Below are 13,939 nucleotides of genomic sequence, written 5' to 3'. Positions count from 1 at the left end.
TCCACTCTTCATCAAACCTAAACATAAATACACAACATCATCTGTTTCTCCAGGTCTTAATTTCCTTATAATGCCTCTCGTGTCATGTAAATTTATATTAAATAAATTTGCATGCTTTTCACCGTTTTTTTTTGTTTTTTTGTTTTTGAGACAAAGTCTTGCTCTGTCGCCCAGGCTGGAGTGCTGTGGCGTGATCTCAGCTCAGTGCAACCTCCACCTCCTGGATTCAAGTGATTCTCATGCCTCAGCCTCCTGAGTAGCTAGGGTTACAGGCACATGCCACCATGTCCGGCTCATTTTGGTATTTTTAGTAGAGATAGGATTTTACCAAGTTGGCCAGGCTGGTCTTGAACTCCTGGGCTCAAGCAATCCTCCTGCCTTAGCCTCCCAAAGTGATGGGATTATAGGTGTAAGCCACGGCACCTGGCCAAAATAGAAATTGAAAAGGCATGAACAGGAAGGTCTCACTGCGAAGGTGACATCTGAGCAAAGATCTGAAGAAGCTGAAGGAAGAAACTGAGAGTATCTGCAGAACATTCAGGTAGATAAAAGGGTACGATGGCCAGCTGCGGTGGCTCACGCACGTAATCCCAGCACCTTAGGAGGCCAAGGGAGGTGGATCACTTGAGTCCAGGAGTTCGAGACCAGCCTGAATATGGCAAAACCTCGTCTCAACAAAAACCACAAAAATTAGTCATGGTGGCACATGCCTGTAGTCACAGTTACTTGGGAGGCTGAGGTGGGAGGATCGCTTGAGCCTGGGAGGTCGAGGCTGCAGTGAGCTATGATCACGCCACTGCACTCCAGCATAGGTGACAGAGCAAGACCCTGTCTCAAAAAAAAATAAAAGGTATAAGCAAATGCTGTTGAGATGACAGCATATCTGGGGAATATAAGGAAGGAAAGGGGTCAATGTTGGCAGGAAATGTAAGATGGAGAGGATAACAATAAGATAACAGATGCAATTGAATGTGTAGAGTTAGGTTAAATTATCCTTAATGAAGGATCAGATGCCTTGGAGCAGTGGTTCTCCATCCTTCCTAGACATCTGAATTATCTGGGGAGCATTAAAAAAAACAACACTGACCACCAAACCCCACCCTCAGAGATTCCCATCTAATTGGTCTGGGGTAGGCCAGGGACAGGTGTGTTATTTAAAAATTCCCCAAGTGATTCTAATATGAAGCTGAGTTGAGGACCACTGGTTTAGTGTTAATGAATTTGTTGAAACCTCAACTAATGTGACTGCACTAAAAGGAGTACTTTAGACCTCAGCTAATTTGGCTGAACTAAAAAGATGCAAAAAATTTGCATAGAAAATTGTGCAAATGAAAAACTGGGGCAGCCGGGTATAGTGGCTCATGCCTGTAATCCCAGCACTTTGGGAGGCTATGGGCAGACTGCTTGAGCCCAGGAATTCGAGACCAGTCTAGGCAACACGGAGAAACCCCATTTCTACAAAAAATTAGTCAGACATGGTGGTGCGTGCCTGTAGTTCCAGCTACTCGGGAGGCTGAGGTGGGAAATCACCGGAACCCAGGAGGTCGAGGCTGCAGTGAGCTATAATCACTCCACTGCACTCCAGCCTGAGCAACAGAGGAAGACCCTGTTTAAAAAAATAAATAAATAAAAATAAAAAATAAATTTAAAAAGGAGGCCAGGCGTGGTGGCTCATGCCTGTAATCCTAGCGCTTTGGGAAGCCGAAGTGGGTGGATCACACGAGGTCAGGAGTTCGAGATCACCCTGGCCAACACAGTGAAACCCAATCTTTACTAAAAATAAAAAAATTAGCTGGGCGTGGTAGTGGGTGCCTGTAATCCCAGCTACTCGGGAGGCTGAGGCAGGAGAATCACTTGAAACTGGGAGGCAAAGGTTGCAGTGAGCCAAGATTGCGCCACTGCAGTCCAGCCTGAGCGACAGCATGAGACTCATCTCAAAAAAAAAAAAAAAAGGAGCAATGTGTATCAGTAGGAACAGAATACAATGAAGGAGCTCCCCCATCAGGAATCAGGACTGTTGCTAAGGAAACAAAGTAGTAGCAGCACTTGTGTCTTCCCAGAGGCCAGTTCTTCCCTTAGCCTTCTAGGAGCTCTCAATACACACAGCAGATTACACATACATTTATGTCTGTTCCCTTCTCAAACTTCACCAAAATGACAGGAAAGCAATACAAAAAGGTGAAAACCCACAGAAAGAGGGGAAAAAAAAACAACAGAAATAGCAGCAAAATTTTGGAAAATGGTTCCAGTGTGTCGAAACTGAAACTTAGCTGCCCACGAGAGAGGTCAACAGGAGGAAAGTGGACTGGCAATGAAGAATTCCAGGAAGCGTCAATAATTGGTGCTGAGGCAGGAGGCAGGTCTCGGCTCAGCACCAGACTGAAGACTGCCTGAAACAGGGAAGAGGCACCAAAAGCACCTCCCCAAAAGACACACCCACCAGTGCCACGACAGTGTGCCAATGCCATGGTAATGCTCCAGAAGTTACCCCCACTTTTCTAGAAATGTCTAATAGCCCACCCCTTAATTTGCATATAATTAAAACTGGGTATAAATACAACAGCAAAATTGTCCCTGAGCTGCTACTCAGGACACACTGCCTATGGAGTAGCCCTGCTCTGCAGGAGCAGTCACGGAGCTGTAACTCCGCTGCCTCAATAAAGCTGTTTTCTTCTACTACCAGCTTGTCCTTGAATTGTTTCCAGGGCAAAGCCAAGAACCTAGCCAGACTAACCCACCAGTTTTGGCGCTCACCTGCCCTGCATCAGTGGTAACCAGGTACCTCTGAAAGTAAGGGTAGAAGTGAGGCTAAAAACAGGAGGACTCGCAAAAGCCTATCTTGGGAACGATTAGAGTCCCAGAGTCCCCTCCCCACCCAGTTCAACCAAGCAGTTGCCCCTTCCTAATCCCAAGCAAAGACTTTTAGTCCAGCACTTTGGGAGGCCAAGGTGGGCGGATCACCCGAGTTCAGGAGTTCGAGACCAGCCTGACCAATATGGTGAAACCCTGTCTTTACTAAAAACACAAAATTAGCCAGGCGTGGTGGTGCATGCCTGTAATCCCAGCTACTTGGGATAGGCCAAGGCAGGAGAATAGCTTGAACCCGGGAGACAGAGGTTGTGGTGAGCTAAGATCACATCATTGCACTTCAGCCTGGGCAACAAGAGCGAGACTCTGTCTCGGAAAAAAATAAATAAATAAATAAAAAGACTTTTAGTTTCTCAATAGGCGAAACCAAACTCAAGACCTCAGGCACAGCTGACAATAGGGATAAGGCACCATACTGACCCAGGGAGACAGTGAAAGTCTACATTATAAACTGAAGAGGTCAATTTCCCCCACCCAACTCACCTTCTGCACTTGCACTGGTCCTAGCACAGAGAGCAGATCAGCCCATGGGTACTTCACACCTAAATGTCAACAACCATTGAGGAACTCCTTGGCCACAAAGCCAGATACAAAAAACAAACAAAAAGAAAAACCGAATTGTTTTTCAGCAATTGACAAGCTTACCCTAAAGTAAGGAAATGCAAGGAACCCAGAATGCCAAAACAATCTTGAAAAAGAACAAAGTTTGAAGACTAACACTTTCCAATTTCAAAACTTACTACAAAGCTACAGTCCTCCAGGCTCGGAGGCTCACGCCTGTAATCCCAGCACTTGAGGAGGCCCAGGCGGGTGGATCCCGAGGTCAGGATTTCGAGACCAGCCTGGCCAACATGGTGAAACCCCATCTCTACTAAAAATACAAAAATTAGTCAGGCATAGTGGCAGGCACCTGTAATCCCAGCTACTCAGGAGCTGAGGCAAGAGAATCGCTTGAACCCGGGAGGCAGAGGTTGCAGTGAGCTGAGATAGCACCACCGCCCTCCAGCCTGGGGGACAGAGCGAGATTTCATCTCAAAAAGAAAAATAATAGTAATTCTTAAAGAACTTTTGACAGGGCCAGGCGCAGTGGCTCACGCCTGTAATCCCAGCACTTTGGGAGGCCGAGGCAGGCGGATCATGAGGTCAGGAGATCGAGACCATCCTGGCTAACATGCTGAAACCCTGTCTCTACTAAAAAATAGAACAAAAATTAGCCGGGCATGGTGGTGTGTGCCTGTAGTCCCAGCTACTCGGGAGGCTGAGGCATGAGAATGGCATGAACTCGGGAAATGAAGCTTGTAGTGAGCGGAGATGGCACCACTGCACTTAACACCTGTCAATCTTCTGGAGGCTAATAAACTGAACCATTCATTTGCCTTTGAGTGATCCTGAGCAAGTTACTTACTGAGAGGATGGAGAGGAAAAAGCAAACTCAGTTTCTTCCTGCTATACTCTCACTACACAGAATACTACCTTTGATTTTTTCAAAAAATATTTAGAGACAGGATCTCACTATGCTGCCCGGGTTGGTCTAAAACTCCTGGGCTCAAGAGATCCTCCTACCTCTGCCTCCCAAAGTGCTGGGATTACAAGGCACGAGCCACCACGCCCAGCCCCACAGCATACTTCTGACACCAGATGTGCGGAAGCCCCATACGCCAAGCAAGCAATCAATTCTGCAGCTGGCAGACACCAGCTGGTGTCCTCCAATTCAGTTCCTACACTATCCACCTGGAAGTAGCATCAGATCCCACAAGTTTAGTCCCCAAGACTGCCCCCGACTTGCAATGTCAATTGCAAGCTCCAGGTTGTTTTACCAGTGCTGCCGACCGACCCGCTATAAATCAAAGTTCTTAGGATGGATAAATTTGCTAGAGTGGCTCACAGGACTCGAGGAAGCACTTTATTTGTATTTACTGATTTATTATAAAGGATATTACGAAGGATACAAATGAAGAGATGCTAGGGTGAGGCATGTGAAAAGGGGTGCAGAGCCTCCAAGCCCTCCCTGGGGACGCCATCCTCCGAGAACTTCCAGGTGTTCAGCCATCCAGAAGCTCCCCAAACCCAGTCCTTCAGGGATTTTATGGAAGTTTCATTACGCAGGCATGATCAATTAAGTCACTGGCCACTGGAGATCAAGTCAACCTTCAGTTCCTCTCCCTGTCCCAGAGGCTGGGTGTAGGACTAAAAGTTCCAACACTCTAACCACAAGGCTGGCTTCCCTGGCCACCGGCCCCCTCATCCTGAGACTATCCAGGAGTCCCCAACCAAAGGTCAATTATTAGCACACAAAAAGACACTGGCCAGGTGCAGTGGCTCACACGTGTAATCCCAGCACTTTGGGAGGTCAAGGCGCGTGGATTACCTGAGCTCAGGAGTTCGAGACCAGCCTGGGCAACATGGCGGAATCCCATCTCTACTAAAAATACAAAAATTAGCTGGGTGTGGTGGCATGTGCCTGTAGCCCCAGCTACTCGGGAGGCTGAGACATGAGAATCGCTTCAACCCGGGAGGCAGAGGCTGCAGTGAGCCAAGATTACGCTACTGCACTCTAGCCTGGGTGACACATCAAGATTCTATCTCAAAAAAAAAAAAAAAAAGACACTGATCACTTGGGAGATTTCAAGGATTTTAGGAGTTATAGGTCAGGAAAGGGGAGGAAGACTAAATATATATTTCACAAAATCATACCTACCCTCTCTAAATCTCAGTTTTCTCATCTGTGAAATGAACCCAATAATAATAGTACTTACTTTCTAAGATTATTGTACTGACTACACGAGTTCAGGTAAAGCAGAGGACACAGAGTAAGAGCTCTTCAAATATCAACTCCAAACGAAACCCCTTCTCGGTCCTGAAATTCTAGGCTCTGGCATTATAAGCACCTCAATTCCTAAAATTCTTCACCCAGCTTTGAGTCAAGAAACCAATGAACACTGATCTTGAGATGAAAAGACCTGTGTAGAAGGAGCCAGGGAAAAGCAGAAATTACTCACTAGTATCAAGATTTTATTTCTTATTTAAAAAAAATTTTTTTCAATATAATCCATGGGTTCACAAAGATTTTATTTCTAATTAACCAGCTCTTGTAGAAACAGGCAGAGCTTCTTTCTTTTTTTTTTTTTTTTTTTTTTTTTTTTTTGAGATGGAGTCCCGCTCTGTCGCCCAGGCTGGAGTGCAGTGGTGTGATCTCGGCTCACTGCAAACCTCCACCTCCTGGGTTCAAGAGATTCTCTTGCCTCATCCTTCCAAGTAGCAGGATTACAGGCGCCCGCCACCATGCCCGGCTAGTTTTTAGTATTTTTAGTAGAGATGGGTTTCACCACATTAGCCAGGATGGTCTCGATCTCCTGCCCTCATGATCCATCCGCCTCAGCCTCCCAAAGTGCTGGGATTACAGGTGTGAGCCACTGTGCCCGGCCTGTACCCATTTCTTGAAAGATATACAAGGAAAAGCTCTGTCCAAAAGATTCTCATTTTCTTCACAGGCTCATGCTACTCCAACACTAATGCTTCTTTCTTGGCCTCCTTCCTCTGCCCAGCATTGAGTTACTACCTTCCATTCTCCAAAGGCCCATATTGAAAAACAATCAAACAGAATCAACTTTGCCAAATGACATCCTTACAAAGACTAAGCACGGAAAAAGAGAAAACGGGAGGGAGCAGGGAGGTACACTATTGGAAGCCCCGTGGAATTATAAGCTAAGAATAAAAGAGGCCGAGTGGAAGGCAGATCTGAAGACAAAACAAGAAGCAAAAGGCATAGGTGACTTGAGGAAGAGGACGGCCCCTAGGTCAGAACTGCCATGTCTTGGTACTTGTTATTTTTTTATTTATTTAATTATTTTTGAGATGGAGTTTCACTCTCGTTGCCCAGGCTGGAGGGCAGTGATGCAATCTTGGCTCACTGCAACCTCTGCCTCCTGGGTTCAAGCGATTCTCCTGCCTCAGGCTTCCAAGTAACTGGGATTACAGCTGTCTGCCACCACACCTGGCTAATTTTTTGTATTTTTAGTAGAGACAGGGTTTCATCATGTTGACCAGGCTAGTCTCAAACTCCTGACTTCAGGTGATCCACCCACCTCGGCCTCCCAAAGTACTGGGACTATAGGCGTGAACCACCGTGCCCGGCTGGTATTTTCCTAATAGTTATTATTAGTAGTAATGATTTAAATCACTGAATATTTGCTATAAACTGCGGTGGGGTGAAAAACAGGGAACCACAACCTCCTAAAAAGATTTTGGTTAGAATCTAACCTGTCACATCATCCAGGGGGAAACATCTTCCCTTTTGTTCCCATCTCTCAGAAATTCCAGAGCCCTAGCCAGGTATGGTGGCTCACACCAGTAATCCCAAACACTTTGGGAGGCTGAGGCAGGAGGATCACTTGAGCCCAGGAGGTCAAGACCAGTCTGGGAAACATAGTGGGACCCCATCTCTACAAAAAATTTAAAAATTAGCTAGGCGTGGTGGCACATACCTACAGTCTCAGCTACTTGGAAGGCTAAGATGGGAGGATCACTTGAGCTCAAAAGGTTGAGGCTGCAGTGGGCCATGATCATGCCACTGTACTTCAGCCTGGTTGACAGAATGAGACCTTGTCTCAAAAACAAAACAAACAAAAAAAAGAAATTTCAGGGTCTATAATGTGGAGTCCTAATAAGATAAGTAAACAGCAAAGAGGAAGGGGCCCCAGGTGGGGGAAAACCATGGACAGTTGTTCTGAGAAATGATTAATCACAAACAGCCCTCAGACACATCGATCCCCACATAGTCCCCTCCAGCACCACCCTGTAAAACTTCCCTCCATCCCCTGCCTCTTTGCAGACAGTCCCTTCGCTGCTGTGCTGCCCATTGCTTTCTTGCAACGTGTTTTCATACTTTAATAAATCTGCCTTTCTTTACCTGATAAATTCCCTTTCTGCCTGTGACACATAATAGTCCTAAGGGACTCAAAGTCGCTCAAAAGCAACTCACTGATTTGATGCCAATGGGAGTTTATGTTCTTATAGCCATTCCACGCATCTTACTAATGGTAAGTGGTAGAAGGACCAGATCTGGACTCTGAAGACCAAGATTCAAATGGCTATCTCTTTCATTTCTTAGCTACCTGACCTCGTGAGGGTCACTTCACCTCAACAAGGTTAAATGTATAAAATGGTGGGATGCCTGACAACATGCATTCAATACATGTTTGAAAAAACCAATACATATTTTAAACATAAAAAGCCCATTATCCATCCATCCTGGAGGCCTCTAAACTGGATGCCAACCCAGGAAGCCAGACTAATTACAGAAATTGGCACTCAAATTGATTTCAGGGGTGCTACAAAGATGCACAGTTGGAAGAGTAGCCTCCTTAAGAAAAAAGAAACCCATTAGCTTGTGGTTTTCAAAAAGATTAAAAAAAAAAAACAAAAACACTATTCCAGCACTTTGGGAAGCCGAGGCAGGCAGATCACTTGAGGTCAGGATTTTGAGGCTAGCCTGGCCAACCTGGTGAAACCCCATCTCTACTAAATACAAAAATTAGTTGGACATAGTGGTGGATGCCTGTGATCCCAGCTACTCGGGAGGCCGAGGCAAGAGAGTCACTTGAACCTGGGAGGCGAAAGTTGCAGTGAGCCAAGATCGTACCACTGCACTCCAGCCTGGGCAACAGAACAAGACTCCAAAAATAATAAAATAAAATAAATAGAGGATCTCTAGAAAAGCCTCTCTCTGAAGGTGATGGCTGAGTAAAGATCTGAGGAGGTGAGGGAAGGAAGGGGACGTGTGGCTGAATGGGGGCAAAGGGGTCCAGGCAGAGTTCGAAAGCCCCAAAGAAGGAGCACCCCTGGCAGGTTTTGGGACCCGTCAGGAGGCCAGTGTGGCTGGAGGGGATTGAGTGAGCAGGAGTGGAGAGAGGAGGTCGGGATGGTGGTGGGTGTGGGAGGAGAGATCAGGTCATGGAAGGCTTGCAGGCCACTGTAGGGTATTGGTTTTCACTCCAGTTAAGCTGGGACAATTGGAGGGTTTGAGTTGGGCAGTGGAGTGGACAGGATCCATCCTGCCTTTTAACAGACTTGCCCGGGTCCTGTGTGGAGAAAGTGAAGGCCAGCCAGGGTGGAAGAGGGAGACAAGTTAGGAGGCTGTTGCCATCATCCAGGGGAAAGATGCATCCAGCGTGTACTCTGAAGTACAGCCAGTAGGCTTTGTGGACGAGCTGAGTTCGATGTGGGGTGTGAGAGGAAGAGACGAGTCAAGGGTGACTCCAAGGGCTTTGGCTTGAACAACTGGAGGAATGGAGTTGTCATTCACTGAGATGGGGAAGGCTAGATGACGGGCAGGGTTGGAGCTCAATTTTGTTGATGTTGATTATAAAATGCCTGATAGGAATCCACATGAAGATATTGTGGGCAATTGGATCTAGAAGTCTGGAGACAGGCCCAGGCTAGACATACACATATGGCAGCTGTTAGCATGTGGATAGTATTTAGAGTTAAGAGACTGAGCCAGGTGCAATGGTTCACGCCTGTAATCTCAGCACTTTGGGAGGCCAAGGCAGGAGGATGGCTTGAGGCCAAGTGTTGAAGACCAGCCTGGGCAACAGTGAGACCCCCTCCCCTCCACTCCCCATCTCTACAAAAGCAAGACAGAGTCTCACTTTGTCACCCAGCCTGGAGTGCAGTGGCGCGATCTTGGTTCACTGCAACCTCCACCTCCCGAGTTCAAGCAATTCTCGTGCCTCAGCCTCCCGAGTAGCTGGAATTACAGGCATGTGCCATCAAGCCCAGCTAATTTTTGTATTTTGGGTAGGGATGGGGTTTCACCATGTTGTTGAGGCTGGTCTTGAAATCCTGACCTCAAGTGATCCGCCCGCCTCAGCCTCCAAAAGTGCTGGGATGACAGACATGAGCCACCGCACCTGGCCAGGATCCTATTTAAACTGCAACCTACATCCCTCTTCCCTGCTTTATTACAACGTAATACATATTCTACTTAGTTATCAATGTGGCCTTCTCTAATGAAATTGAAGATCCGCAAGGGTGGGGATCCTTGCCTTTCTTGTACTGCTATATGCCTGGCATTCAGAACAGGTTTGTCCAATAGAAATAAGATGGGAGCCACAAGTGCAAGCCACATTTATAATTTTTTATTTTTCTAGGAAACACATTTGAAAAAGAAAAAAGTGCTGGTGTCAAGTCAAGGTTAAGTGGGGGAAAAAAAGACAAAAAGGTGAAACTTTTTTTCTTTTTCTTTTTTTGAGACAGGGTCTCACTCTGTCACCTAGGCTAGAGTACAGTGAGTGGCACGATCACAACTCACTGCAGCCTCCACCTCCCCAGGCTTGGGTGATCCTCCCACCTCAGCCTCCTGAGTAGCCAGGCGGGCGCCACTGCACCTGGCTAATTTTTGTATTTTTTGTAGAGACAGGGTTTCGCCATGTTGCCCAGGCTTGTCCCAAGTTCCTGGGCTCAAGAAATCCATCCACCTTGGCCTCCCGAAGTGCTGGAATTATAGGCATGAGCCACCATGTCCAACCAACTATTTATAATTATGTTGTACTTAACCCGATAAATCCAAAATGTTACCATACATGTTTACACATATTATATGATCATTTACTACAACATAAAAGGTATCAGTGAGACATTTTACTTTTTCTTCATGCTAAGTCTTCAAAATCCAGAATGTATTTTATGCTCACAGCATAGCTGCTGTGCTCAACAGCCCCATGTGGCTAGTGTACACCATACTGAATTGTACAACAATGCTTAGCAAAGACAGAGGGGGTACTTATAAATATTCATTGAAAGAAAGAATGTTTTCCCAGGAAGAGGAAGCTATGGTAGAGTACAGCATTTTCTAAACTTCATTTACTCACATTCTACATTCACAACTTTTTCTGTGTGATCTTTTTCCTTAAAATGTCACACTTTTTATTCCTGAAAAATTATGTAAAACTTTCAGTTGGGCATGGTGGCTTACGTCTGTAATTGCAACACTTTGAGAGGCCGAGGTGGGAAGACTGCTTGAGCCCAGGAGTTTGAAAACAGCCTGGGCAACATAGCAAAACCTTTGTCTCTACAAAAATTAGCCAGGCGAGGTGGCACCCACCTGTTGTCCCAGCTGTTTGGGAGGCTGACATGGGAGGATCACCCGAGCCCGGGCAGGTCAAGGTTACAGTGAGCAGTGATCGTGCCACTGCACTCCAGCCTGGGCAACAGAGTGAGACCCTGTCTCAAAATAAAATAAAAATAAATTTTTCCATTGTGTCAATAAATGAAAAAGAATGGGTCTAAGGATTAAGGGCCTGGGCTTGAGTGCCTACTCATTTACTAGCTCTGGGATCTAAAGTAAAGACTTCACTAAGCCTCAGTCTCTTCATCTGTGATACAGGGACAATACTGACCACCCCAATTTCACAGGGAAGGTTAAGTGAGATGTTGGTATATGCTCTTTGCAAATGCGAAAGTAATCATGAAGTGAAAGAGACTGAGAAGCCAATCCAAGTCTTTCTCTCGAGCCTATTTTCATATGGACCAGTAACACAGATAATCACAAGCTTGTCTGACAAGAGAAAGAGTAGAAGACTTGGGTTCAAACCCCTTATCACCACTTATGCCAGTGTGACTTTTAGAAATGCATTTATTCACCAAATATTTATCAAGTGCCCACAACATACCAGGCACTAGGCTAGGAGCCAAAGAAAATATGAAACCTGCCCTTGAAGGATTTGCAATCTAGCAGGAAGAAAAGAGGCCAGCAAACAAGAAACACCAATAAATTGTTTTAAAAAATCAAATCGTCTCTCTTAAGTCTGTTTGTTCCTTGTGAAATGAGAATAACACCTTCCCAACCTCACTCATAGAAGCTGCTACAAAAACTAATTTTTAAATGTTTGTCAAATAACTCCAAAAACTTGAACTCATAATACATTAGGAAAGTACTTTTTCCTACTTGTAACCCAAAACGACGCTGGCTGCTGTGAATGTCCAGTTTGAACATTTGTTCCAGTTACACTGCACTCATGAAACTCCCTTCGCTTCTGCAAATTTTAGTAAACATGAGAAACAGGAGGATGAACAGGCTTTAACACAAGTATTTAATCTCAAAATCATGATCCAGGTCACAGTTCTAAGGAACATAACACAGACCTCTCAGTCACCCTACCTAGTTACAGTTCATCAAGATAAGCAGTCACACGCTAAGGGAAACTGAATAATTTAAACGGAAGAAAGAGGAAAAGTCATAAAGCAGTCTAGGTAGACACTCCTCTGTCCAAGATTTCAGCAGTCACTATGTTGCTGAGGTAACGCTGGGCTAGGTCAACAGTGTAAGCTAAAAGCCATGTTATGGGCAGAGCAAAGTGCGCACACTTCTTTTTTTAATTTATTTTCTTTTTTTGTTTTTTAAAGCCTCGATGATGGCCTGTTCAGGGAAAATCTCAAAGAAAAATGAGCCGAAGGGCTAGGCTCCCAAGAAGTGGAAACCCTACCCACGCAGGACTAAGTGGGCGCGAGGAAAGCAAGCGACCAGGATTCTGTGATCCCTCCTGAAGTTTAAAAACTGAATGGGACCGTCATCAAAGTCTTGGCAACAATCATTTCCAAAGAGTAAGGAAGGGAGAAACTCTCAGAGGGGGTCCAGGCAGCATCTTCTTCCCTCTGGCTCCACACCATAAACCCATTCTCAGGTACCCACTTCCAGCTCAGTTCCAAGTCGCCCCTTCCCCTGGTCCCGATCCCTCCACAAAGATCGCTCCTCTCCATGCCTGGGCACCTAAGCTCCTCTCCCCTTCCGGGAGGACTCGCTCCAGCTGCACCCTTGGCTGCCCGGGCGACCATCTGGGAGCAGCCCCCGCGCGGGCCGCGGCGCGCCCACCCCGCTCGGGCGGGAGCCGGGACACCCCTCCTCGGAGGCCGGAACCGCCGCGCCAGGCCCCTCCCACAGGAAGCCGCCGCCCCCCGGCGCCCGGGCCGCGCCGCCCCCGGCCCACCCCGCGCCGCCCGCCGCCCCCGGCCCGCCCCGCGCAGGCAGTCAGCCCGCCGCGCCCCCCGCGCCGGCGCTAGCTACCTGCCGTGGCCACAGAAGCGGCGCCCAACTCCTCTCCTACTTCCGCCTTCCACCGCCCGCACTCGGGCCGGGTCACGTGACCGCGCGCGGTCACCTGACCCGGAAGAGGCTGGCCAGGCTCGCAGGTGCGGGCAACCTAGGCCTGGCCTGGGCACTTATGGCCTCGAGGAGGCATTTTTAGCGTCTTTGCATTTGAAAGTGGAAGGGCTTTCTGCTCACCGGATGGTCCCGGGCAGTCAAATAAATTGAGGACTCACTGAGTGCCATTTACTCTGCCCATCAACCTTATGGAGGCAGGGGCAGGTACTAGCCCCATTTTACAGGTGAAACGAGACCTTCAGTCTATTAAGTCAACAAATACTTAATTGAGCTCTTTAGTAGGGTTGCCAGATAAAGTACAGGACACCCACTTAAATTTGAATTTCAGATAAACAGCAGTGTAATATGTATGTCCCAAGTACAGAATGGGATATATTTATACTAAAAAAGTATTTGTTGATTATCTGAAGATCAAATTGAATTGAGTATCTGTATTTCTATTTCCTGGCAACCTTATGCCTATTATGTGCAGGCACTGCTCTAAGATCCAGAACCACAAACATCTCCGCCTTGTGACGTAAAAGTACAAAAGCTTAAAAACTCCTGCTTGGATCCATAAAACCCCCCTCCACACTAATCCAATCTCATTCCCTTAATCTACAGGGCACAGACAGCTTAACGAATTACAATCCAGGTAAGTAGGTAGATAGGTAGGTAGGTAGGTAGGTAGGTAGGTAGGTAGGTAGGTAGGTAGGTAGGTAGATGGATGATAGGCATTTTTTTTTTTTTTTTTTAATTGAGATGGAGTCTCGCTCTTTCGCCAAGGCTGGAGTGCAGTGGTGCTATCTCAGCTGACTGCAACCTCCGCCTTCCCGGTTCATGGGATTCTCCTGCCTCATCCTCCCCAGTAGCTGGGATTACAGGCATGTACCACCATGCCTGGATAACTTTTGCATTTTTCATAGAGAC

General features: G+C 46.7%; 1 protein-coding gene across 10 annotated transcripts in view; it reads right to left on the bottom strand.

Moving 5' to 3' along the window:
• The window catches only part of WWP2 (WW domain containing E3 ubiquitin protein ligase 2), a 184,180-nt gene extending 171,171 nt beyond the window's left edge, over positions 1-13,009 (bottom strand). For 5 of the 10 annotated variants that reach the window (XR_013410879.1, XM_077983736.1, XM_077983734.1 and 2 more), the window contains exon 1: positions 12,932-13,000. The gene's annotated coding sequence lies outside the window, so the exon portion shown is untranslated. 10 annotated transcript variants of the gene reach the window in all.
• Between the last annotated feature and the right edge of the window lie 930 nt (positions 13,010-13,939).

Source organism: Macaca mulatta, chromosome 20 (assembly GCF_049350105.2).
Source record: "Macaca mulatta isolate MMU2019108-1 chromosome 20, T2T-MMU8v2.0, whole genome shotgun sequence".
NCBI lineage: Eukaryota > Metazoa > Chordata > Mammalia > Primates > Cercopithecidae > Macaca > Macaca mulatta.
The sequence above is the reverse complement of the archived record's forward strand: the minus strand, read 5'-3'. Positions and strand labels throughout refer to the sequence as shown.